The 25,998-nt window shown below is 39.2% G+C and overlaps 1 protein-coding gene across 1 annotated transcript in view; it reads right to left on the bottom strand.

Moving 5' to 3' along the window:
* TPPP2 (tubulin polymerization promoting protein family member 2) overlaps nucleotides 1–15,941 on the bottom strand; it is a 68,018-nt gene extending 52,077 nt beyond the window's left edge. The window contains exon 1 of the mRNA XM_026866236.1: nucleotides 15,911–15,941. The gene's annotated coding sequence lies outside the window, so the exon portion shown is untranslated. The remainder of the gene's footprint in view (nucleotides 1–15,910) is intronic.
* Nucleotides 15,942–25,998: the final 10,057 nt, after the last annotated feature.

Below are 25,998 nucleotides of genomic sequence, written 5' to 3'. Positions count from 1 at the left end.
CCAGAGGTAGGCAGAGTGAAAACAGACGTCAATCTGACTGCTTATTACAAACAGTTTTTTTCTCCTGCCTCTCATACCAGATCTGGCCCTTTCTATATGTCCATAGGTCATAGTGAAATGCCTATACTAAAGCAATCTTGACTAGCCATTTTTGTCACCCTTGCTGTCATTGAAGCAATACAGGGACCATGAAAGGATAATCAAGACCACCTAAGAATCCAAAAGTGTGTCAAACAGCAATTCTGGGTCTTGTAATAACATACAACTAGCATGTAAAGCCCAAGGCACCTGTACATTGACAACATGGTTTAATCCAGTAATAAAGTAGCCTAAAATGATTATTATAGCTAATACATGTTTTTAACTGAAGTGAGACTATAGAAAAGAAGCTACACAAACTTATTGATTTCAGTTGTGCCTCCCTGACAAGTCTGTATAGATTTTGTTATTTATGGCCCATTTTCCCAAAAACAACCCAAGATTCACAAATGTAGAAATCCCTGGTTGTATGAAATGGATGGCTGTGCATCAAAATGAGGGATTTGAATGTTTAACTGCCCATATTTGTATCCTTCTACCCAGTTTGCATATGCAAAGGTCAAGACTGTTATATTTATCAATGCATAAATGAAGGGAGGAGAGATAAATGACCTGGTTTGCAGAGGTACTGAGCAAATGCAGTTCCCATTTATTTCAACTGGAGTGTGAAAAACAGGCCCTAAGTGACTGGCCCAAGCTCACACAATGCATAATTGTCAGTGCCAGGAAGAAAACCCAGAAATCCTTACAGTCTAAGCCTCTCAGTCAAAATCCTTCCCAGTCTAAACTCTAGACACAGTCTTTCCCAGAAGCAAACAAACAAACAAACAAAAACCGGAAAAAAAACACCCTGAACAAGAGCCTGACCACTCTCTTATTCCTACCTTAGTTTGCTAAAAGAAAAAAAAAAATGGGACATGAAAAACTCCTGCATAATCTTTAGCAAATAATGCCAAGTAGGGCAAGTAAATATGTGTGAAGCATTGCTCACACACCCAGCAACTTGCATGTGTGTCACAGATGGTTTTAGTGAAGAGCCAAAAGGAGGAAAGAAAGGAAAAGGAAAACAAGTTACAGTCCAGATAAAGAGTAAGATAGGAAGAGAGACAAAGACAATTTCTAGTATTAAAAAAAAAAAATCCCTTAAAAATGCTACAAAAATTAATGATTAAAAACCCACAGAACCATTCCCTCTCCTTGATAACGTGTAGGCTAATCTCTACATAAATAGAAATAACAGCCCTTTGAAATGGCAATGATTTGCTTGGAAAACATTCATTAAAAACGTCCTGCAATTATTGACTCTATCATTATTTCTTGGCAGCAGCTGAGTCTCACTGCATCTTGTGTTGTTTTTCCAATGAAAAGCAAAGCATTGTCTGGAAAAAAAACCAACACAAACAAAAAAACCCACAAGGACATTGTATTTGAAATATGTGCTTGGTGACATGGAGCTGATTGCCCAAAGGAATCAGGATACATATATTTGTATTATTGTACACGTGAGTAGCTTGAATCATGTACTGCTCGCTCTCTTTGTTTGGATTATGCAGCTTGGCTGGGCAGCCATCCAAAAGATTCACATTAAATTCTAGCTATATTCAGCACAAAAGTCATCTAGCATCAGAGGATCAAAGTTACATCAACCAACAAGCACTAAGGAATTGATAAGCCACTAAAATTAGGTCATCTCCTAGCAGCTGCTTTTGATGGATGAAGTAGAATTTAGCCTCAGGTTTTCTATTTAAAGATCTGTTACAGCATCTTTTCCTGCAGCTACAATGAGAACACAACAAAGTATAATGCTTCTGATTAAATGTTTAATCATTACTCTTTACTCTTCTGATTGTTTCTGCCATGGCACAGATTTACTGCACACACTATTTGCAGCTTTCCTAGCCCTTTTTACACTGACATTAAAATAGTCAAGATCGTTAATTCCTAAGTTGTAAAACCTAAGAGATGTTTTTTTAAAAAATGTGGATAAAAATCTTGCAAAGCTGTTTACTTACCATACTTGGAGAGATAGACTGTCACTTACTGGAACTGAAAATCAATCTCTATGCAGTTATCCCACTTCTGTGTCCACTATAAGAATCACCGCATCACTAGGAACTGTATGAATACTGAAGTACATATCCATGCATATATAATTTTTTATTAATTTATTATTTTATTTGTGGCTACTTTTGGGGAAATTATCTAATTAATCAACACATATGAAGGTACTTGCTAGTGCACTAGTCTATCTTAGGTAACTAGTGACTGGCATTATGATTGCTAGACTGAGTACAATATATGCACTACCAAGACATGCTTGTGATATCAGGGTAATACAGATGGTGCCATCATTAGCAGCTTTAGAAGAGAGCCCAAAAGGAAATAAAGAAAACCCACCAAATTAGTTTCATATGCATAAACCCTGCCCTTGACCTGTTCAGAATATGACCAAGGTCTGATGGTTGCAGCCTGTGTGACAGATGATGACACTGCTCTGTCATCATCTGCGTAAATGAAACTAACACGAACTTTGTTGTCAGGTTTTTCAATATGACATCTCTTATTGTGAGACTCTTATGTCTGTTAAAATTGCTAAAATCTAATTTAAATAATATAAAGAAACACAGGATGGGAAAAGAAATAATATCTACCCAATGGAAAAGATTAAGTCAACAGTTTTCTGCTTTTTCAAGTCAAAAAAATAATGGGGGAGAAAGACTGAAAAATATAGTACATGACAGTGTCACGTAAGACACATAAGTTTCTACAGATGATGGACATGTGTATGTCACTCTGTAGCAGTCATACTCTGTGCTCCCTTGTGCCAGTCTAATAAGTGGCTGTCGCTGGGTAAGTTTTGTAAGAGGTGGAAACTCCTTGTGTCTCCATTCCAAACTTGCTGTGCCCAGCCTTTATGACTTGAGAAAGCAGCTTTATGCACTGTAGTTAAAAGTATAGATCTAGCTTTTTTTCCAGCTACATACCTCTTTTGCAATTAAAAACCTAAACAGGCAGGAGGAGAGTACGTAATACATCTGGAGTAGACAACACACGTGAAACTTTTTCTTTTCAAGGAAAAACCTTTATGAGCAGAATGTAAATGAGTTTAATTTATCAGTGGTGCTTATTACTGCAGTCTGCTTGGATCTCAAGCTAATCAGCCTTCTCTTTTGCTCAAGGCCTCAGAGAAAAAGCCAGCCAGGGAACCAGCTTGTAGGTGCCTATCTGGCTCATGGAGTAGGACATCTGGTGAGATGGGGATGCTTTGATGCCACGTAAATTTCTGACAACTTCAGCTGAAGGCTGTCTGTCATAACATCTGCTGTCTTACTGTGCTATGACCATGCTTTTTTTCCTATGCATTGAGCATAGCTGTTATTACACCATGTAAATCTTGGGATTTCAGTTTTAACTGGCCTAACAAGAAGTGGGAGAAAAGAGCTTTTTCTGCCGTCTAGCTGTCCTCCTTGGCTCATCTTAGCATTAACATCCTTTACGTTCATTTGTACTAACAGAGTTACCTCATCAGCTATAGGTATGATGAGGTAACCATGTGCTCAGGGCAAAACCGGCCAAAGACACAAGAACATATGAAGTTTGCTTACTTTGTGACACTGCCTCTCCACATTGATTTGTGGAAATAAACACAATGCCCTCTATTGTTAAACAAAATACCTGAACTCTTTTCAGTGGAGCAAGGCCACAAAGTTCATTTAACTCAGAACAGAAGAAAGTAACATTTGCAGGAGAAATTTTATTATCCTAGTCACTTTTTCTGTCAGTGGCTCTGGTTTAAAGTTAAACCTATTATTGAGTATTTCCTTCTTTACAGCTATGCTTATTCTTGACAGTGATGAACACTCACAAATGAGAGTGGGAGTTTAGTATACATATTATCCTGAGTCTGATACTAATCTCAAGACAATGAAACATTCCTTAACCCACGACCATAAACTAAAACTTGACTGTTCAAGATCTGATCTGAGGCACTTTAAAAAATTCCATTTGGCCAATTTATCATTTGACAATTTGAAGAATAACTTTTTTTCTGCTTCTGCTTTACAAAATTTTCAGTTTCAGAAATTTGTTTCTTTTCCACTCTTTTTTCTTACAGTCATTTGAAGCAACAAATTGTGTGATGATCAGAATTTGGGGATAAGAATATCTGCCCTTCCCTTTTATGCTGTTACTGGCTTTATCAAATGTCAATATCCTTGAAAAGTTATATGGGGAAAGAAATGAAATGCGAAAAAAAAAAATCCTATTAAAAAAAAAAAATTCAGTACAATTCTTTTATTCCAGTTAGTGATTAAAAGGGGAAAGGGAAAGAACATTTCCCCTTCCCTCCCCATATTTAGGACATCTGTTTGGTATATCTAGTTTCTAGTTTTGATAAAATGCTTTGTTTGTAAATATAATAACCATTGTTATTTTGATAAACTTTATTTTGTTACTAAATAAAGTGAAGAATAATTGGAAACAGATCAAATAGCATTTTTGTAAGCTATCATCCTATTCATCAGGTATGAAAGCACTAGTGGTTGTAGATCATCTTTCTTGCCCACACATGGTTGCTATGCATTATGTTCCAAAACACAAATGCACAAACCTACTGACAAGAGTCGGTAAGAAGAGGGAATTTGTGTTTACTGGTCTTCTTAGACTAGAGGACCTGCTTCTTTTAGGCCTCCTTGTCTATGTCATAAGAGTTGTATAATCCTATCCATGTCTTCTTGGAAGGGCAATGTGTCCTATTTCCACTTAAAGGTTGAGGGTTTGGCAAGGAATGTTCTGATCTTCTAAGAGTGAACAAATGTTGTGCAAGATCTCATTACAGAGATCCCTGCTTGCTAGCTTAAAAATCTTCACCAGACAATCACTGTTTCTTGGGTATGCTTATAAACTGAGAGGAGCTTGTTATTTACACAGCGTGCAGTACACTTCCAGATATAAAAATCAGCTACAAGAGGGTAAGAGTCTTTATAGAAGAAAGGGTCGTTATACACTGCCACATTTTGATGGGTCCTTAATCTAAGCAAGCCATAACAAAGATTAATGTAGGCTGACAGTACGAGGTTTGGTTTGTGGTCATGTGCTCTGAAGAATCAGCCATGACAGCTGTGTTTCAGAAAGCATTGTTGTTGTTTTCCACACCTATGAACTGCATTGGACAAAAAAACTGTGAAAAGAATAGTAAAACTCACAGAATCAAGCCCTTGAATATGAGCAAATTAAGCAACGGGATTAAGGTTTTTCCACTGCCTCTTAATTGAGCCCCCCCATACTCCCCAAGATCAGTTCCTGTGACCATGTTCAGTTACATATCTCATGCCCACAGGCAGGTACATAATATAAAACACGGTCAGATATTATCCTACTGGAACCTTGCCTTACTTCAGTGAATGGGCAGTTACTTGATACTTATGTTTATGTTTATCCTACTCAATCAGCATGGACCTCAGGTGTCACTCACTGCATGGTTTTCAAACCCCACAAGCAGAAGAGAATTTTGGTTTTGGGGTGATTTTATCTGGCTTTTACATTGTAGTATGTTCATATTATTTTCTCCTTTTTCTTTAAAGAAACCTGAATGCAAAAGTGAGATGTCATTATTACCATTTTTAGATGCACAAGAAGCTGTGTTTCAGCAAGAATAAAGTCAAATTTGTCCACACTGTAAACTAATTTGAGGGGCCAGTTTGAGACGCCAACTACAGATCTCAGTACTTGATAGTACTCTATATTTGCTGAATATGGTTCTCACTGCCATCAGTTTCTGCTGTGAGGGTTTAACATTTCTGCAAATCAGATCAACACCTCTAAACATGGATATTCCTAAATCTAGAACCTACTCTGCATCCCCACCCATCCAGGATCCTTCTCTTCACCTGCTATTTCTCACCCTTTCAGTGACTGTATTGCACCAAAGCTGCTGTCTTCCTCTTCTTACCAGTCAGTAAGATTTGGATAACAGGAAGGACAGCATCTTTACCTTTGAATCTAGTTTCAGCTCCAGATAAGTGCTGAGGGCAGCAATTTCATGGGAAATATTCATTGAGAAGTCTTTCCTTTGTGGTTTGTGTGTGTGTGTGTATATGTGTGTGTAGTAGAGATGATTGAAGTAGAGAACTATGATCTTCCCTTACCTTTACTTAGCATCTTGTCTATAACCCTCCAATCCTGTCTTCTTTTCTATCCTGCAACTTGTTGCTAAAGGTATAGAGCCCACCCTTGGTGTGCTCCACCCTCTTTAACTCTTCCCCCGCTGCTTCCACAGAGGTTTGGGCTGAGTTTGCCCAGCTAGGGCCAAGACCCGTAATTGTGAGTGGTTTAGAATGGTATAGTGAGACTAATGTGAATAAAACCAAGAAAAAAGAAGAACGTTCACTGAATAAAAAAGGAAAGAAATACTACTGTCAGGATTTTATTAGAATCTGGACCAAGTGCAATTGTGGAAGACCCACCATTCGAGATCCTTGAAACTCAAGTGGACAAAACACCCAAATTAGATGTGCTCTCAGGAGATGATCGGAATGCATTGTACTAGGCCTTTTCCATCTAAGATTTCTAGGATTAAAGCTTACTCTTGTAATGCTGCCAGCAGCCTGTATATAATTTGCCTAGCTGCAGTGGTCAAGAAAGGTACACTCACAGCTCTATCAAGGCCTTTCCCACTTACTTGCAATAGCAATAATGACGATACAAAATATTTTACATCCCTTTTCCTTGCCATATATAGCAATTATTCTGTCATTCATGAAATGTACATAAATTCCTTTTCATATGTAAATATACCATTTGCTTCACAGCTCTAGCCAAACAGTTGTGCAGTTCTTTGTCAAGAAGATAATGTATTTAATCATGGAGTGCCTTGTTTCCATTGTATTGAACAGGTGTTGTTTAATGGCACAGCCATTGTAACATTATATTCATTTATTAATGTGAATGTAACGAACATATTGTAGAGACATGAATGTCCTGGTCTCATGGTTAGGGTTAGTGGTTTCTTGTGATGTGGTATGTGTAGGATAGTGGCTTAGATTCGTACTGCAGAGAAGCAGGAGTTCATTAGAGCAAGTCCAAGTGATGTGGCTGGTTTTGGCCCTTGTTCACTTTTGAAAAGCAGAGAGTACATGCAAGACTTCATTGAAAATGTGCAAGTTATTCAGTGTGGTTAATTCTACATTGGCTTCACTCCCACCTTCTTTCAAGACTGTGTATGTGACCGTGCTTTCCGAAACAGCAAAACCAATCTGCAGTAGATTCATGTTGCTTTTGGATACATGCGCAGTTCCTACTATCCTATTTCATGAAGTGACCTGTCCTCAAATATGACAGGAAGTCAGTAGGAGATCGGCTAAAACTATGAAACAATGTTTTGGGGTTTTTTTTGTTAGTGTAGCTACGTAAATTCTGTCCCTTCATTTACTCCTTTTTACACACACTAACACATTTCTAAGAGTTACTGCTCCGAGTGTTCCCTACTTAGAATTTCAGCTCAGTCAGCTAGCTGAAGGTAGCTACAGTTGCACTGGCAAATCAGGTGAGTAAGTGGAATAACTAAAGCACCTGATTTTTCTTACTGCGTGAAATCACCCATTTAGTATCAGCCCTCGGGGGGCCAGAATTCACAAATGCAAGTAAATGCCTGCAGTACCCATTTGCTTTATGGAACTCAAGTGCCTACTTCAGCTTGTTTGGACACATGTCTAATCCTTTTTTTTTTTTTTTTTTTTTTTTTTTTTTTTTTAAGTGCTTTATGCTAACTGATGCCCTATGTCATCATTATGCACTGCATCAGAAGTCGTGGGTTTTTTTCCTCCCTTTTGGAAACATTGCCTTTAAATTTCATGATATGCACTTAAGTGATTGTATTAGAGAAAATATTAATAAACGCAACGCAGTCTTTACTTCTGTGCTGCACCTTCTGTTATATGACATATCTTAGCTTTTGTATTGACTGGCAATTAAATAATCTAATTTTGTTAATCTCTATTTCACTTCCATCCTTAATGCTAACTGGCCCTTTCACAGCACTTTCTATTAGTCAGCCGCAAACACTTTCATAGTGAAGCAAATGACAGCATCCCATTAATGATTTTCATTACTGCTCTCTGGACACTGTCAGTTTTACTTCTAGTGGAGGGCCAAGAACAGAACAAGGTAGCTAGGAAATAAAATAAAGTGTTAATATTATTAAAACATTTTCTGCACTCTTCTCTTGACTCATTTAAATTTTAAAAAGAGATTGAACAAATGCCCTCATTTTCTTCTTGCTTAGACTTAAAAACATATTGGCCTCATTTTCTTCTCAATAACATCAGCTTTGCAATCTTCTGGCTCCAGTTTCAGCTGAATTACTTCACAGTTACAACTGAGTAAAGAAGAAGACAAACTGATTCATTATCTGTTTTCCAATTTCCTTGCATGGGGCTTGGGATCAAGGCAGGGAGCGTTCAATTCGAGCAGGAGGGGAAATCACTTCTGTGTTCATGGTTGGTCGCAGCTTGGGCAGAGCGCAAAGGCGCCATGCACTGTGATCCCTCAGCCCTGCAAACTCTCAGCCTCCATAATTGTGCTTTGTCCTACCATGGCTATAGAGGACAGGCAAAAAATTTGGACCCTTATTTGAGCCACTCTGCTGATTTGCTGTCTCCTGTTACATCAGCTGCAGCCATCGTGCCTTTTCTTTCAAAACAGGCTCTATTCTACACACCAAACCTCTTACTGTGTTTTATACTCTTAACTCAGGCAACAGCATCAGCCTTCTTGTCCCGCTCATTTCACTCTGTCTTACCTGGAGACCTGATTTCTTCTATGAAAACTGATTTTACTGAGCTGCCTCCCAAACCTACCACAGGTTGGAGAGAGAGCAGGGGACTCATCATCCAAGGACACACTGGTGCATTTTGTGCTGTAACAGTGACATCTAGCACAGATGCTCATACAGTGTTAGAGGTTTCTGTCTTGGCCCAGGCCTGTCTGGACACCATACAAGCACATCCTGAAATATATCCTCTTCCAAAGCAATTTATCTGTCTAACAAGCAGGACTGACAATGGATTTGTTTTGAGTGGGGGTGGGGGCAATTTGTGTACTGTTACAAAACAAGACAGAGAAAACTGGGAGAAAAAGCATCTCTTGATGCTTTTGATCCTGACAAGCCACATCAGGCTGATTTATTTTGCTAATTTTAAACTGAATTTATTATTAACTAGAATGAATTTTATAACCAGATGGGAACAGTAGCCAGCAGCTAGCTGTGACAGACCATACACCACACAACAAAGGTTGTGTTATCACCTCTTCTCTTTGTTAATACCTCTGCTTTGTCACTCACCACTGGAGACATCAGGAGAGGTTTTGAAGTATGCCTGTCATGTAAGTAATTTAAAAATCTCTCTCTTTGGGGTGAAACTGACAGCATGGCCATGTTTACCTATAGGATCAGTCTGAGGAGACACCAGGGATGGCTAAATCCATGCATGGCCGACTGGACTTTGATCAGACATCTTTCTATATAGACTTGAAGGCTAAATTATGACAGCTTTATATCTGAACTGGAGATGGAGATGGGAAAAGTAGTTTCCCATAGCAAAGATAGTGTAAAATATTTGACAGAATCCTCTAAACTAGCCTGTCCTGTGAAATAAGGCATAGCAGGAGGGCTTTATATTACATGCCAGTTCAGAGACACATATTTTTACACATTGCCCTTCCATCCACATCAGGAGATTACACCATTATCTGCAGCAAGAGCTTTTCTTACTTGATGGAAATATGTTTTGATGTTGACCATGAGAAATACTGTTTCACTACACATGGAAGTTAAAAGAATGTGTTCTTAAATGAACAAAAAGAAATCCCTGATCGATAGAAAAAGGCAAACAAATTCTGTGTCTGTCTGTCAGTGATACTAGCCAGCTTACCCTGAATTGTCAGCAATGGAGCTAGGAGCAAACTTTGGTCAGTAACTATGGTGTATTTTATCTTACTATAAACAGAACTGCTAACATGCAAACTGATACCCCATCACAGCTGCATGAAAATAGCAGAGCAGCTAGGTAGGGAAGACAGGTGATAGGAGGTTTTCCAGAAATAGTTGTCCTTAAACAATATATATTCTCTGTGCAAAAGCTTTCTAGTGGAAGATCAGTATCTTTCAACTGTTATTTCTATAACACTATTCTTCATTAATAGAATAAACCTATTAATGTTGCCCTGCAACATCACTTCAGTGGTAATAAAAGCAGTACACCATTTTAAGAAAAAATTCTCTTGTCTCTAAATTCATGTTTTTCACGCTGAAAGGAATACTATTGTTAAAAAGAATTACTACATGCTTTCAAGAAACTTTCAACTTTTTTTTTTCAAAGATTTATGAAGACTAAAGAAAGCTTAAGCATCTCTGCAGTAAAACTAGAGTCTATACAGCTGAAGAAGGTGCGGTGATCTGTGACAATATAATTCCCTCTTTCTAAAAATTTGACTGTGCCTGAAGTGATGGGACATATATATATGGGTACAACGCAGCTGTTGTACAGTCTCAGGCAAAGTGCAAAGGAGTGTTAAGTCATATGTCTGCTAAAATGATGTCACTAAACATAGCTACCATTAAATTATTTTTAAAGTTTTAACATGGAAACATGATCGCACTAGTCAACAGTTACTGGACAGACCAGCTGGGAGGATCCACTAGCAGCGTAATTCAGGACATAGACATTCAACACATTGCATATGAACTTTAAAATAAGCAGCAAGGGGGGCAGGATTCCAGAATTATTTTTAAAAACAATTTCATAACAACCCTCTCTACCATGTCAGCTACTGAGTGCTTCAGGACACTCCCTGATAAGTGCTGTGGTCTTGCTATCATGATCTCATCTTGAATTCTCATTATATAATGAGCTAAAGAAAAAAACAACCTTGTCATCAGATTGGAAGAAACTTTATGTTCTAGACAGAAAGATCACTCACAATTTATAGTGTGTTTTCCTCCATCAACTGCCTAAAAAACTACTTGCTAAGAAAACCATGGGATTTATTCTTTCTGCTTATTTTGTTTGCCTGTCGACAGTTGCCAGACAGCATACAGGCTAGAAAGGGCCAGAATGGAGAAAATGGCACAGCAAGATTTTCTACAGCAGCACTACACCTGGCATGCTTAGCAAGGGAACTCCGAGCAGAGGGTGTGCTGTACCAACACATAGAATGAGAGTTTTTAAGTGACAGGACTCCAGAGCAGAAGTGCTTGTTTGCAATATCTACCATTACATGGAGCTACTTACTGTCTTGTATTGTAAGAAGAATACTTAAGAAACAAAGCACTTCTGTGTTTTTTAAGTGATACTAATCAGGTTTTGTTTACTCACCCTCATTCTACAGAATTCTAGCTAATGAGCTATTACGTTCCTCAAATTATGCAACACTCCCATAAAATCTTTTGAGATTACAAATGGATTTTTTCCAGGCATCATATTGCCATGTGGCCCTAAATTATCATCTGACCTGCATTAATCCAGAATTTCTGAAAAGTCATTATGCAACATAGCAACAGAGCTACAGAGGTTAGTCATTACCATGCCCCTAACTGAAGTGACAGCACTAAAATCACATTAGGGAAGAGTTTCAAAAGGCTACACCTACTGTGTCTAAGTAAAGAACGTAGATGAAGTGTTAATTGAAAGTCAGAGAAGTAGCAAGTTATGAAAATAAGATTAGAAGAAGAGTTACAGAGGAAAAAGAGACTCAGCTGATTAGAGAGAAATTATTCATAAGACCAACTGCTGTAATTTGGAAAAATCTCCAGAAGCAGCCAATTTGATATTACCATATTTATTTTAAATTCAACACTGTGAGAGACAATTACTGAAGATGTTAAATCCATACACTGGGGAAGTCACCAAGGGATGCTGACCATGTCTGACATTTAGGATAAAATGCCATGAGGTTGCACTGTTCCTTTTACTTGCCCTCTGTACTCCTCCATTGTTGCCTGCTGGTGATACGCTCAGAAGGAAACCTGAGCTGCCCTGAACAGCAATGAAGTGCCATTGTGTTATAATGGCATGATTAACTTACATGTTTCAAAATTATTTTTGGCAGCCATGTGATAAAAATCAAAAACTCTGTGTGTGTGCATGCAAGCACATTATATTCAAGTCACATGAGCAGCAGGCATAATTCTGCCCCAGAAATAAATGTACTATCAAGGCTTAAGTTTTTTAGAAATGTTTTTCCCCATCTGATGCTCATTTGGGGCAAAGAGGGAGGAATGAGCTTGTCTTACTGGAAGATGCAGCAGGAATTTGCAGTAGTACACCTGCTCCCCACCTTCCAACTTTTAGCACTTTCCCAGTGCCGCTGCACTCCTATGTACAATCTAACCATGGTGCTGGGAGCAATTCATATTGAGAGTAATTCTTTCTCCTTGCCTCACCCTTCCTCTACCCCAGCACCCAGATTAGCCTAGGATGGAGTATCTAGCCTCAACACAGCACTACAGTGGTGCAGCAGAACTGAAGTAGTGCTCCGTACCGTAAGGACAATGCCATTCCTAATGCAAATACAAGGTGTTTGCAAACCCATCTGCACCAATGATGAGAAGCCCAAACTGCTGATAAGCTTGTTCTCAGGCAGTGCAGTATTTGAAGAGAAGTAATGGAGTGACTCCCAGGATTACTCTTCCCCATAGTCTCCAAGTGTCCCTTAGGTGATGGACAGGACAGGAAAGAAGAGCAGAGTGAAACAGTAATGAATATCAGCTGCCAAATCTATGGCAGGTGAGTGGGGCAGCATACTACCGACAAACCCCAGTTAACTTCAAACAAGCTAACTCAGGTACCAGGAGCACTTTTGTCCACAGTGCCTGGAGCCCTCTGCAGGCTACTCTGCTGCTCCACAATCCTCATTCAGAAACATCCCCTCATTTCTGACAGAAAAGCAAAACAACCACTGGCATTTCAAAGCTGTTTTCCTTGTCATGGCAACACATACAACAACCTTTATGGATGTCAAGAATTTGATGGGTTTGAACAGGCAATGATCTCCTCCTGCAGTATTAGCAGATGAAGACTGAAAGGACCTAAAGAGCAACCAAAAAGGCAGGAGTGGGGAACACTGCTGAGTTCCAGGACCTTGAGGAAGGAAAATATCTAGGGTGGCTAGGACACATGGTGGGTGAAGGTTTACAGAGAAAGAAACTGCATAAGCTGAGGCCATGCCTTGATCACTGCATTCAGTTTTGGGCGTCTCACTACAAGGAAGACATTGAGGTGCTGGAGCATACCCAAAGAAGAGCCACAAACTGGTGAAGGGCCTAGAGTACAAGTCCTGTGAGGAGAGGCTGAGGGATCTGAGGCTGTTTAGTCTGGAGAAGAGGAGGCTGAGGGGAGACCTTATCAACCTCTACAGCTACCTGAAAGGAGGTTGTAATGAGGAGGGTGTCGGCCTCTTTTCCCAAGAAACAAGCAATAGGATGAGAGAAAATGGCCTTAAGTTGTGCCAGGAGAGGTTTAGATGGGATATTAGGAAAAATTTCTTCACCAAAAGTGTTGTCAGGCACTGGAACAGGCTGCCCAGGGAAGTGGTTGAGTCGCCATCCCTGGAGGTATGTAAAAGACATGTAGACATGGCACTTAACGACATAGTTTAGTAGTGGTCTTAGCAGTGTTACTTATAGTTGGACCTGATGATCTTAAAGGTCTTTTCTAACCTAAATGATTCTATGATTCTGAGCTATCTAAACATTCTGTATGCTGTACCTGGTTGCTGCTGAGTCATTTGGTGCCTCTGAGTAAGTCAAATGTCTGTGAAGAAGGTGTCTTGGTTTCTTCCCTTTGAAAGCAGAATAATGTTTACTTAGAGGAGGAAACCTCAGAAACACCAAAAGCCTGCCCTGCGCTTTGAAGCTCACATATAACATTTTACCACACAGAGTCATTCCCTTTTCTTCTGCTGCTGCTTTCCATATGAAAAAGAAATTATTCCATGAACACTGACATGAAACCTGGTTGCTTACAGAGGCCAAGTCTTTGCCTCATCAGCTTGCTTTCCCAGCCACCTCTGCCCAAACCTGTGTTCTCAGTCCCTGCTGTATGCACAGAACAGTGTGTGCTGTGCTAAGGACCCCTGTGCTGACCACTTCAGCTGACACCTATGCTTTACCTGCCTTCCCTTCCACAGATGCACTGACTCTGCTTCTCTTCCTCTAGATAGAAATCAATTTTCACAAATCTAGTCAAAATGTAATTATCTCTAATCCCTCTTCAAATCCAGTTGAAGACTGAACAAGCTCAGAAGCTTGTTCAGGGGACTAGCAGACAGACTGATGAAAAAGATTGCATAAGTCTCATTTTCTTATGAAACCAAGCTACAGTAGAATTATGATATTCAACATGGTGTTCTGCAAAGATTGTAATTCATCTACCTTATACAACTTACTATAGAGCAACATTATTCAATTTACATAGCAAGACAAAATATTACACAGGAAAAAGAAGGGCTGATCCCTCATTATAGTTGGCCCAGGGGTCATGAATCTCATTATGGGTCTGGTAAGCAAATAAAAAAAAATTAACAATAGCATTGCAGAATTTCGTTTACATTTAAAACCTACAGAAAGCTAAATAAAGAGACTCATGACTTGGATTTATCCTCAAATCACTATGAAGTTAAGCTCCACTATTTTAACTAACTAAAATACCAATTAATCACAGACACCTACTTTTATGTTACAGGAATACTGGTTACTCTTCTAAATTTCAGTAGATATAGCACAGTCTTCTTCACAAACATTTCTGTCCATATGCCCAAATGTAGTTCTCACAGTTGAGCTCCACTCTGCCACTGTTTTGCAGTGGTGTACGTGCTTTACATTTTGGTAGTATGCACACTTCAGTTTACGCATGTGTAAGCTTTCTGTTTATTGTAAGTTGCTTGTTCCACTTGTGGTTGCCATCAAAGTACTTAACCTCATTTAAAACCCTAATTTTACATAGAACTGAATAGGCATCTCAATAATATTGAAGCCTATGCCTTTCTGACGACCTGCATCTAGCCATTTTAAGTCAACAAACATGTCTTTTCCCTGACCCTTTTGAGCTTTTGTTCAAAAGTTTGAAGGCTGCTTACTGACAAGTGATTTGTTTCCATTAGAACATGCCTCATTCCAGCCATCCGTGACCATTTTGTACTCACGGCTTTATAACCAGCACGTCTCAACATTCCTAAAATCCCAGAGAGGATCTGAAAATAGAATAAGAAATGAGCATTTAAATTAAAAGCAACAGCCCTTGCATGAAGCTGCCAGGTTTTTATGGTAGATAGTGTCTTTTTGCCCACCCCCACACTCTCTACTCCCCCTTCTTCACAGGGTTGTAAGCTGAATTTTCCATAATATTTTGCAATGCCACCTAGGGTTACATTCACTCTATTTATAGGGGCCTGTTTTAAAGTGAAACAGGTGTCAGATTGAATGAGGCTGTTGTCAGCATACACGTCCTCTTAGGGAGGGGATGGGAGGTTTACTACCTTCTGTACTTGGGGGAATCTACAGTTAGATCACTAGTCTCTCTCTGCAGGGCTCAGTGGGAGGAGGGGGAAGAGCAGAAGAACAGTGGAAGGAAAGGTTAGCTTTCTGCTGAATCTATGCAATGCTGCCTCTCTCCCAGCTCCATGTAACGAGACCTTTTCTTTTCCTCATGTGCTGAAACTGATCTGAGTGTTTGTGAAAGAGGCCAGGCCTTCTGTTCTGATGAACGAAACACTTCGAATGGCCATGAAACAGGCTGAGCTCAGTTATGGTGGGGGGAGCTGAAGACTCCCATCCCACCCAAGTCCCACCCACCCCTTTCCATACCTTGCACCAAAGACCACTTCTGGAGACCAAAGATCAGCATAATGCCTCCATGCCTCTCCATCTTATGCCAAATTTGCTGTTACTGTCTCCTAAGTAGCTACGCATTAACATTGCATTTAGGAACTCTGTGAGGAAGATATTGACCTAAGTGGTGTAACAATAAACACCAACATAAAGAGTCCCTGACCCACTGAGCTCAAAGCCAGATCAAGAAGGCAATGAGTTTGTGAACAGATGAAGAGTGTGGGGGTGGTATAAGAAGATGAGGTAACACTTAAAGAGAATTTAGTGAAAAGCAGAAGTCACATCTTGTTGCTTGACTTGCAGGTTAGCCATGCTTGTTGCCTAAGTACTGGTCTGTACAGACCAGTAACAGTTAATGAATTGTTGAGACTATTAATAACTACCTACATCAAAATAAACTTTTTATCACCCTGAACTAACACTCTAATATGTGCCAGACATGCTACAGTGGCAAGCAAAAGAATTGCTGCTTGTTCAGGAACACATCCAAACTACAAAAGTTGACTTGACAACAGGGAGGACAAAGGTAATGTGATAAAAGTGAGACAGCTGATGAGAAGCAGGAGAATAGAACAAAAGAAATTGTGACTGAAGCCATCTTTTCTTGCTGAGGACACAATACAGAGATGAGTGCCTTTTTGGCACAGTAGAGAAGGCAAGTCTTTGGGAAGAACTGGAATGAGAAGCTGATTAATGGCATCGATGCGTAGGAAGAACTTGGGAGATGGGTCACAAAGTCAATGTTAAAGGCACCATAATGCCTGGAAGCAGAGCTGTCAGGGTGAAGAGTTCTGAAAAAAAGACAGTAACAGAGACAATTTGATAAGCAAGGTGTTCCTAGAAAGGAAAAAAGTTTGCATGTGACACTGGTAACAATGATTTAGATGTGTCTTGGACTCACCTGGCATCATCTGCAGATATAACCAGCATACCAGTCTGGTTATATGATGTATATTTTTTAAAGTATTCACAGGTATCCATCAGGGATTAGAACCTAACAACTTCCACAACACCTGAAAATGAAAGGGTTTTTCACGAGATAAAATCACAATTAAAGAATAATTTGGAGGAGAAGAATATTGAAGGTACATCAGGCCACCATACTGAGTTTCCTTGGAAGAAAGTCATCTGTAGTTCTTGGAAAGATATAAACCACATGAAACTGTCATATTTATCCAAGGAACAAGGCATTAAGGCAAATGGATTTACATGTGCAAAAATCCCAGTTCAGCATGTGTTTGTGGATTTACTGTGATTCATCATTCATGTTAATTGGCTACACAAATAACAACTTACATTTTAAATTTAGTATTTGTACTTGGAGTTATCACTACTGTATAACTCATCATGGTATTTGCGGTTTCATTTGTGCACTTATATATGAACACTTGTGTTTTAAATATCATGAAAATCATAAAAATATGAAAAAATAATCACAAAAATATGAAAATCCCACTGCACAGAAATGCTGTGGAACTCTTGCAGAACTATTTAGTTTTGTTTTATTAAGCAAGGAAAAAACCTCTGAAAATAACAATGAAGAAATATCACATAACTTCAGAAAAAATGGGGCTGGGAGAAGACACACAAATATTTAAGTACAAAAGGTTACATTTTCAGAAGTGTTCACCATCTCCCATTCCTGAAAATGAACACCAGACCCACTGGATGCTGAGTGCTGTCAAAAATGTAACCACTTCACTGAAGAGCCTAACTGGGAGCTGAACTGTCTTTGTAATCTGATCCCATATGGGAGATGTGGCATACCAAATTCTTTGGAAAGAACTAGATCTTATCATTCCTGTTCCTGAATTAATAAAACACAGTTGAACGGGCGCTTTGTGCAATTTAAATAATTTTGATAACTGATTTACATGTTGCAAAAACAAACAAGCAAACAAACCCCCTGAAGTTACGAAGGGTTTTAGTAGGTTGTTCTTACATTTGGTAGGGGACTTAAAAATAGGCATCTGGGTAAATCCCCACCTGCTTAGAAACCCTGGGCACAATTTCACTAGGCTCTGCCCTACCCTAACCCCCCAGGCTTCTGTTTCCCCTTATGCACAAGAGCATAGAGGTAGAGCTGGAGACTATTACAACAGATATGGTTCTGTTGGCTGCTGCACTGTATTCCAAAGGATGGCGCAACCATCTCTTCCATCTTGCAATCCCTGAAGATGTCATGTCCAACTTCTTTCTCATGGAAGGATCCGGGTGTGTACAGTATATACATGCATATATGTATATATACATATGCATATACAAAAGTTCAGGCTTTGCAAACAGGTTATCTGTGGGGGATTACAAAGCAATTGCTTTCAGTGGGGAACCCTACGTTAGACCACTCTCTGGAAAGCACCTGGGTCTTTAATTCAGCTGTAACTATGAAAATACTTTCCAGGCAAGGTCTGCTACCAGTCCCCTGCATCCCCCCAACATTTGTCAGATCTCATGACTCTAAGAAAATGCCCATAGCTTGGATTACAGGAAATAGACACACCATAGCTGTAGTCTTTCTTGCCAGTTTTAGGTTCCTACCCCTAATATTCTTGGCAACTGATCACCCACTCCAAAGTGATTACTGCCTCTATCCGTCTAATTACATTTGCTACCTGCTAGCTATAGTTCTTCATTTTGTTCGACTTTTGTACAGACCCAGTTCATTTTGAAGTTTTTCTCAGATTGCAGTTCTTACAATTATTTCTGCAAAATGTCATTCCTGTCTTAAGGATCACACAAAACTGCATTATATTTTCAGTGTGTGACAAGTCTTGAGGGTCACCAAACAACATTTGCCAAGTCCTTGTTGGCTACAGCAGAAGTCTGTACACCACTCTTTGTACTGTACAAGTAACGAAATAATAAAAGCATCCACAGTGCAGCAGAAACTTCACCTTTCAAAGGATTTTCCACCCTTATGGAGTTAATTTACATTAACATAAATATTCCATTAGTAGAAATGTTTATAACATACTTCTCTCTCAAGAGTCATTCGTAACATGATTCTTCAACCACTTATGTTTGACTAATGTGTATCACATTTGAATAATATAAAAAGACAACTGAGTTAAGTGATTGAATGCCTGGAGAAAACCAATGTTAATATCCACTAAAAGCAAAGCGCATTCCCTTAACTTTGCAGTTTAATTATTGAGTATTTGGCTCACAAATAAAAAATGGTTCAAGAAGAAGTCTCCAATAACAGGTTCCTGAAGCTTATTCTCCCCGACCCCTACTCCACCATGTACCTCTGAAAAGGATTTTTCATACTCATTATTTCAAGCCTGTTCCTGTGACTCAGACCAAGGCTGGTAATGTTGAATAATACTTGCTTCCCAATATGTTGTTAATGTAATCTGATACTCTTGCAGGAGCTTGACATGGGGTGGACTCTACATCCCAGGTTAATTAGTGCCAAAAATCCACCCAAAGAATATGCCTGGGGTGAAACAATGCTTTTCTCCTTAGTTCCTTCTAATAGGAAATTCTCCATGGCACTCTGGAATTTTTCAGAAGCTTCTTTGTAAGTGAAGTTTAGAAATGAACTGATATCCATGCTACTTTGTTAAGAGGAAGGATATACTGTGTTTCATGTAAATTTCAACTCACTGATACACAAAATAGATTGAGTCAGTTTTCCTGTCATATAGAAGGCAATCTTTAAAAAAATTATTGAAATGAATAGGAGGCCATGGCAAGTCAGTAAGTAAAGAATATATTAAAATGTAAAGCTTAGGAAGCCTTCTAGGTTTTGCATAGAAAACATTTCACTTACAGAGTTCAGACAAGCTCAGAACAAACTTGTGGCCATGAGCGTGATCACTCCTTTGACTGCAGCAGGAAGAGGGCAATTTACTTTATCTGGAATATAGCAGTGTCTTGATGTCTTACATTATTGCTCAGTGGAGTAGTGACTCAGATTTCTACTCCAGGCAGCTGGAAACATCTCATAAGGGTCACTTAAAGTGTAATTATTCCTACTTAATATGGTTATAGAAAGTTAACTTGCTTTGTAGTGAACTCTTGTGAAATTTCTAAAACCCAATTGCTAAAAATTTAGCTCTAGTGAAGCTAAAGCCTTGTGAAGCCTTGTGAAGCTTTTGTCCTTTCCTTTAATGCCCTGCCTGTTAATTACTTATTTATTTCTTTCTGCAAGTAACAAAATCTTTGGTTCTGTACTAAATTATGTGGAAAAAGTCCGCAAAATGGCACTAGGAAGAGAAACTTTCATTTCAACTCAAGTGTCAATGACTTTTAAGAACAGAGGATGTAGTTCCCTGCATAAACCATATGATCTCTTATGTGCTCATCAATCCCATTTCTCCAGACTCTTACCTTAGTGTTTGGATCGCACACAGTGTACCATTGCAGGGGCATCATTTTATGCAAGTGGACGTCCACCTTTTAGTGAGACTTCTGAAATTCATGATACACTTAGAGTGTGTAGTACACTGTGGCAGCTGGCTTGTATTATTGACTTCTATGGATGACATATGTAATAGCTTTCTGCAGTGTGGGCATAAAAATGGACACAAGGATAATGCCCATTAGGGACAGAGGACTGCTTAGAAACAGAGGGCTTCAATGGTTATCTTGAGTATCAGCAAATTTAAGTCATCATATTTGAAGCACAAGGACGAATGTTCAGAAACCTATTGTGTGATTTTATCGTTAAGAGGCTCCCATTTTTCACATCCCACACTTGAGGTAATGATTAATACAATGGTGTAGGCAACTTAGTATGTGCTCTCTCATACAAGGGGCCATCTGACACAATCAGACAGCGGTGAGAAAAACTACTATGCCCATGCAGATACTGTCCACAACTGTGTGCAAAGGGAAAATACCTCTTTAAGAGGATTAAATATGGAGAGTTACTCTCAATTGTAGTTTTTGCATGTGTGAGTAGGAAATTTTTCTTATTTCTGAAGAGTACCACAAGTTCAGAGATCTTTCTTATCTCCAAATGTCATGACAAATACTATCTGCTAAGTGAAAGAGCTGCCTTATTGTCAACAGTTGCTGGAGAAAACAGTTACATCTATGTAACTCCTACTCAGTATTTCTGTCTCTGGGTATGTTAATTTCATTTAGAGTCTAAACTAGTAGAACTACTCTTCCAAACATCAATCCAGCAAGGAATCTATGTGTATGCCTCATTTTACACATGCAAGTACATTCATGAAAATTGCTCATATTTTTGAAGCTACACAGGTACTACAATTCCTTATATGAATCCAATTTCTTAATGATGAAGGACCTATTTTCATGTCTAATGTCCATTTGAGTACATTAGCATAGACAGTTAAAAACAGTACCTGAGTGTTTCATGGCACTTCTGCAGACCCCAGATACTGCTAATCTGCTAATTAGGCAGTAGGTGAACACTGCCTTATCTTGTGACTGCAAACATCTGCTCTGAATCAGACAGAAAACACAGTGATTACCACAGCTGTCAAAATGTTGCCACAAGAATGAACAAGGAAGAGGATGGACAATGCTACTAGCATAAAACATAGAATGCCACTGAAATCAAATGAAAACTGTGATGTACTTTAACAGAAATAAAAATTGGGTTATAAAAAGGAAGAGGTCCTGAATCTGATTTGGTAAAATGTGGGGCTGTAGAGCAGAGTGGAGGGATTTCTGAGTGTTTATGGAAGTAATTGGTATGAAACTGTTGTGGGGAACTTTCCATGCTGGGACGGATGTACATCAGATCAGAAAACACAATGATACAGCAGAGCTGGAGAGAAATGAAGTGTCAAGAAGACCTGTGTGCACATCTCTGCACCATGAACCACACTCCCCCTTTCTAGGAAAACCAACAGAAAGCTCCCTGCTACTGTTACATAGCACCATCCATCAGACGTCAAGGAAAACACATCTGAAACATATAAACATAAAACAGCGATTCTAGCACTTAAACTGTACTGACACAATACCTGCAATTGCATTCAAAACAATAAACTCCAGGCAGTCAGATGCTCACAGTACATTTGATCACACAGAGTTATGTGGTGTCAAAAAAGATGAGGCCTTCTAGAGGACTTCTTTCAAGTGTGCCTGATGGAGGATGCTTGCCACCTCTGTCTTATGTGAAGGATTTAAACCTCAGATTTCTTCCAACAATGCACAGAGGTACTCTGTGCTAAAAGCTCCACTCTTCTCTAGATGGTTGGAAGTAATGTGATAAGGCAGAAGCTACAGTATGCTGAAAGTACTACACACATTTGAAATCCCTATATAAATATATACATACATATAATTAACATTATCATGTGGAGTTACCCACAGCTCTGACCGCAAAGGAGAAAAGACAGAGCTACGCGGGCTTCCCCTTACACATTCCTATACCAGCATAAACTTTGCCACTGAACAACCAGAGTCTTAAGAAGAATCACCAAAATGCTTTCCTGGAGAAGAGCATCTACGAGGACATATCACTAAGAAGCAGCTATCTGCCTAATAGGCACATTTTTTTTTGTTGTTGTTTTACAGGGAAAATATATTCTTAGCACTCACGGTAGTACTTTTTCAAAGAAAGGTTATATAAAGCGATACAACACACACACAGAGACATACGCAAAAAAGAAATGTGAATGACTCACTGCACTTATGCAAACGAAGTTGCGTAAGCCTGTTTTTCTCAGCTCTTAAAAAAACCAAAACAGCACACACACAACCCTAAAAAACGAGCTGAAATTCTCAGTTATGAAAGTTAAAATTGTTGAATAAAAGCAGAACTCCCTCAGCTTCTCAGGGTCCTTCATGCCCACATCTGGTGTAGTGTTTACCAATGGACAAAAATAGAAAGTTGAAACTTAATAGACCCTAACATTTATCACAGTATTTAAGAATCAAAACAGAAAACATCAGAGAAGTGGAATTCACTTCAGACAAAATAACCCTGAAAACAGAGAGATCAACAGCTATGGTTTGAAGGAATTTAGTTAATCCTCACTGAAATATTACCCTCTAGGTACTTAGCAAGGGCCGGCTAAAAAGAAAATAATCAATTGTACTTCTTCAGTTCAACAGGTAGATAACTATAATAATGCAGCCTGAAAATAATTTAAGCTCTTAAAAAAACCTTGTGGAGTTTCTTCTAAACAACTACATTCATGACATATTAATTGTTAGCAGATGACATCACAGGAGTCGGTTTCTTCAGACATGTAGAAAATCCATCTTTCTTGCTAAAATGCAGGGGTATTTTCTTATTTGCCAGAGCCAGCAGTTGAGAGCACACATGCTACAGGTGCAACACGAGCAGATGGGGAGCTCCCATACATCACCATTGCGGGGAGTCAAGAACCCTTATCTGTCCCAGGCACAAGGCATCACCCCTCAGCATATCAGCAATATCGGTTCAACTTCAAATTTGGAAAAGACATCAACAGTTTGGCACACCAGTCTTGAGAGCTGCCAAACCATGCCTTTGAACAGATAGGCCACAAAATTTAGATAAATTAAACCCTGAATTTGTAGGTGTAACATGAAATGTACCTTATAATGTATTCTCAGAAGTGTGATCCACAATAATTTAAGAGAGCGTTTGCAAATAATCCTTCATTTAATTGCAGTAGTAGCATTACTTTGGTGAATTATTCAAATCTACTGCTGATGAGATAATATCAGGCCAGAAAATCATATGAGTCAGCTAACCTACTCTCAGAGGATCCTGTTTCCTCTCTCTTGTTCACAGCATGCAGGCACACAGCACACGATAGCACATTGCGATCGATTAGCAATTGGATCCTACAAGAGCCTGAATGTCAAGTCTGGGTGTTCGCTCACAGTCTACTGTGCACTGCTCAGCAAGAGCAAAGGAGGCAGACCTGGGTGTATCACTGCCCATGCCTATGTCTCTAACACCAAGCACTGCGGTAACACCAGTGCAGCCACTAGGACCCTGTCCATGATGGGGTGGAGCAGAATGGCTGAGAAATCTGCACCGGACAGCGAAGAGGGGAACAGAGGAGGGAAGCTGGTGGATGGCTCAGAAGGAACCTGAGGCAGAGCAACAAGAAATTTGAAAGGTGAGGCTGTTTTACAGATGACACCAAATAGGCATACTATGTAAAAAGAAAACCCTGAGTATATTTTGAGTTAGAGGCTGCAACTCTATCTCAAGATTCTGGCACCTTCATTCCAGCTTTGTGACTACAGAAGTCCCCCATGGCATTCTGACAATGAAAAGAGCTGCCTGTTTTGTTTTACCTGATACATGGGACATGAGTCCTGGTCCTATGACCACTGCCTGTTACTTATGCAACATGACAGACACACAGAAAACAGAATAGAGTATATTTAGAGGAAATAAAAGCCTAGACTTCAAGGCCACAAGACACAGCTCAATGGTTTTGTAAGATACCTTTAGAAAAATACCACTTTCTGTGTTGTGGTAAATTAACATTTTCTATTTGAATAAAATACTGATTTTTGAACTACAGAGTTGGTCCTACACATGCTTAAAATCAAATTCTTGCTGTCTTGTAACAAGAGCAATCAAACCAGCACTCATTTTCAGAGTTCATGGTTAACCAGACTTCAGTTTTAAACTTGCTAGTACATCACCTTTGAAGTAACCCAACAATCTGCCTGCAGTCCTGCCTCAGAGAGACAGACAGCATACAGGAGCCGGTTCTGCTCTAGCAGACAGCCAGGGCAGAATCAGCAGTACCACCACCTTCAAGTTAATCTCAATTAACACCAATAATGCTAAGAAGAGTACATTCATGGACTGCAAGCAACAGTCTCCACTTTTCCTAAAATGGTATTAGAGTGAAAAGTCCTTAAAAACTGAAAACTAACCTAGGTTTGGTTTCAACAAATACTTCCAGGTATCACATACTGTCAGCTGCCGCATGGCTCTGCCCTCCACTTTCAGGACACTTCAGGCCAGTGCAGGAGACAGGACTGAGCTGCAAGAAAGTACATGTGCTAGACAGTAGCAACACCATGACATCTTTGCTAAGGATCTATCAATAAACCACTGATAAAACAGAAATTTTAATCATAAAAACACTGCAAAATGTTCCATTCTGGGAAATCTGATGAAGAACAGCTCATATTGCTGACTGCTTTAACGCGCTTTAGAAGCAAGTTGCTGCAGGTACCAGAAATATCTAGCACTGCAAAACAGAGCTTTGTGTAGCTTATTTGTGCTGCACTGTGCCACACAGACCAGGTCCACAAACGATAAAACCTTTGTCAGCTAAAACAAACAAATAAAAATCTGTGTATTAATTTAAGTGCATAATCACAGATAAATTCAGTTTGACTGATATGAACAATACTATGGCTGAGAAAGACAAGGGGGAGCTAAAAGAAAGCATGTGACACAAATCTAAATTCTATCCCTTAATCTTTATCTACTCTGCCCCATTAGAAGTCATATAAATTAAGTACAAGATCTGAAGATGCTTTTTTATTCTGAAGAATAAAATAATCCAGAAGTCCCAGTCCTACCAAGCTTTATGTGGGGACCTACATTTTTTTTCACAGTTAGTCAAGTCACATAAAGTCAAATCATGTATAAATTTTCACGTAATGCAAAATTTTCCTTGTCAGCCTTTTCAGAGAAATCATTCTGAATGACTAATACAAACCAGTGCATGTACAATTAATACTATTCCAGTATATGTGGATTTCCATTTGACTTCTGTCATTCAACAGACCCCCAAGCAAACCAACCAGTTTATTACCTGTATTCTGTCCCTCAAACAACAAGACAGAGGATAAAGACAAAATACCCTGTCAGACAGGGCAAAATTCAGTTTTACAAGAATTCATTTTACAGAATGCCAAAAATAACTCCTTGGGTTTCATGGCCTCATCTTGATCAATGACAAGGAGCTCTGAACTCTTCTTCTGAAGAAGATTACATGCTGGTGCTCCGTAGTGCTTACACTGATAAATTAACTTTATTTTTAGGAAGTACAGACTCTACTTTCAGAAAGTACCACCACCACACCCAGCTTCTATTTTAAGGGGCAGGCAAGAATCTACAAATTCAAGCTGGATTAGTTACACCACTGATTCAAGGCGAAGGTATGGATTTTTTCTCTGCA

The sequence above is a fragment of the Athene cunicularia genome, assembly GCF_003259725.1.
Source record: "Athene cunicularia isolate RWA chromosome Z unlocalized genomic scaffold, athCun1 chrZ_part2, whole genome shotgun sequence".
Lineage (NCBI taxonomy): Eukaryota > Metazoa > Chordata > Aves > Strigiformes > Strigidae > Athene > Athene cunicularia.
The sequence above is the reverse complement of the archived record's forward strand: the minus strand, read 5'-3'. Positions and strand labels throughout refer to the sequence as shown.